This window comes from Nipponia nippon, unplaced genomic scaffold, assembly GCF_047370975.1.
Source record: "Nipponia nippon isolate SJK-2023a ecotype South Korea unplaced genomic scaffold, ASM4737097v1 scaffold_5, whole genome shotgun sequence".
NCBI lineage: Eukaryota > Metazoa > Chordata > Aves > Pelecaniformes > Threskiornithidae > Nipponia > Nipponia nippon.
The window spans coordinates 30,469,020-30,471,673 of record NW_028262369.1 but is presented as its reverse complement, the minus strand read 5'-3'; positions in this window follow the sequence as shown (position 1 = coordinate 30,471,673).

The window sequence follows — 2,654 nt, the reverse complement described above, 5'->3', positions numbered from 1 at the left end:
CAGAAACTGCACTGGTAAGCACAAGGCTGAATGCACTTTATGAAATATTGTGCATAAAGGTCAGCAAAATCCTACAGAGCATCCTGTGTCACCAGCTCCCAAGGAGACAAAGGGGGATACTTTCAGACTAGTGCTGTTTGGTTGCCATTTCTTTGAAATTATCCCCGTTAATCATGCTGTTGCCTCTTCCTTGGTTTGCTCACCCACCTCCCAGGAAAAGCTTGGGGCGGGGAAGGAGAATTTTTCTGGGGGCTGCCTTAGTCAACAGTAAAGATCAGCTAGCTGCTTTGCTGCTCTCCTTGCTGGTCAGAACATATTTTTGAATTCTTGAAAGTCACCTTTTGCCTTACCCACCCCATTTTTCCACGAAAAAGACATTGTCTGCAGCCCCTTTTCATTTTTCAGAAGCCAGGGAACCCATATCTATTTTATCACCAGTAACTGAAGAAGCATGGCACAGAGATTCAGCCCTTTCCGAAGGGGAGATGGTGGGATTCAGCGATGAAGCGGAGTTGTGTTCTACAGGCTGCCTGAACACGAGATGTTCAGGCAACAACACCAAAACCAGCGCTACTTCAAAGGGACAGATCACAGAGTCTCTGGATTAGTGACTTCCCACATAGAAACAAGTGCCTCTTCCCCACAGACATGAAAAAGGCATTATGAAGGCCTACCAAATTAGGCCCTCTGGGGATAACACACCTAAAGAAAACTGAACTCTCACTGAAAGATAAAGATCAGAGGGAAAGAGACACCTGTGATGAGAGACTGTTGGACCATCAGCTGAATCTGACTTCTCATTTTGAGGCAAAGAAAGACCTAAGACCTGTATCACGGAAACATCACTCTTGTACCACTGCTACAAGGTCTCCTGTGCTACCTCTCTTGCCCGGGAGGAAGAGGGAAGGAGAAGCAGATAGTTTTAAAGCACAGTTCAAACAAAAGCACTTGCTCTGAATATGGCAGGAGGATTATTTCCTTTGAAAGGAAGGCGAGTACAAATAAATGGCCTGCCACCTGGTTTGGGATCCCTGCTCTCTGCAGACTTCACTGCAAAAGGAATGAAAACCCACCGTGTTTGTCACAGGAGGACTGATCTGATTATGCCAGGCACAAGCCTCACAGGGCACTGGGGAGCACTGCATCCCACCTCTCCAGCAAAACCACCTTTCCCACCCAAACTCCATTATAAACTCTTAGCCATAGTCCTCCAAAGAAACTTAAAAATTACTCTGCAAGAGGCAGTCAGAACTAGACCACAACTGAGAGTAGAGCAATTGACTTGAATCAACACCTCTTCCCTGTTTGGGAAGGTTTTCTCAGTTCCTAGCATTACACAGCTCTGGCACCTACTGCTGCTTGCCTTCCTCTCTGCCGGGGGTTACTGCCTTGCAGAAGCAGGAAAAGCATGTCCAGATTTCAGCTCCTTCAGTGAAAATCCCAACATCATAGCTTCAAGTCCTGAGCAGATAAGTTTGCAAGTATGTACCAGTGGGGAGCAAGGATGCTCTAATACAGGTCACAGGTAGAGGCAGAGGCTGGCAGCATCCGTAAGGCAGCTGAGAGCACCATAAGAGCCAGGTGGGGCCCTGAGCCACCAGCTGAAGGGTTTGTCATATCCATCAGGCAAAGCTTAACCATTCAGTGCAAGTCCTGCTGGGCACTTCCAGTGTTTCACACACCAGCGCTTAAAGTCCTTTGCACTGCACACATCCAACAGCTGAAGGGCTCTCCTCACGCAAGGAGGAGGCTTCACGCCCAGAGGAGTACTTGCTCACCTAGACAGCAATTCCACTAGCCGAAGGTAATGGCGTGAATATCCCCAAACTAAGGTTTTCTTTGGACACTTCACTCTCTCCTCCCAAACTCTCTTTTGTAAAGGGAAAGCAAATCTGGCTAGCAAGCCAGCTTCATCCTTGCTGTGCAGAAGACAGATGCATTGGATTCACTTTCCATGCTGGGTTTTGGGGTGGGGGGTGGGGGAGAGAGAGAGAGAGAGAAAGAGGCAAGGGCTGACTGTCCAGACCAATAGTACACCCAAGACCACAGGAACAGCAGCTTTGGTCTTTGCTCCACTAATTTGCTCTCTGGGTCTACTTCTACCACCAGTGAAAACCAGCAGGTGCAGAGCGAAGACTGCAAAGGACCACTTACCGATGCTTGAACAAATCTACCAGGCGCTGTTGTCTCTGGGCAAGCAGCACCGTTAATGTCCCCTTGTCACACTTCCATGCTAATGCTGCTGCTTAGACTTCTGGAGTCTGAAAGGCTTGAGGAGTATTTTGCGTCGCACCACCACTCCTGGCCAAACTTTAGGATTTTTGCTTCATACACAAATTAAAGGGAAGAATATGAAATGTAACATTGCAGATAATTTCCCGAACTCACTGGCCCTCAGTTATCTGATCTCTTATGAAGGTCAAAAGGATCACAGGATCCCTTCCAGCCCTCTCTGTGCAGTCATATCCTCATTTTACCTCAAGAAAGCTGAGATCACAGGAGGTTCCAGAGTCTGATAAAGCAATACAGCCATAGAAGGGGGAGGTATGCTTAGTCTTCAGAGATTTAAATTGTCTTAAATCCAATGTCACACAGAGAAGTAAGGAAGTAAGTAATTCTCTATTTTTTATGTCACCAAAAATCAAGAAAAAAAA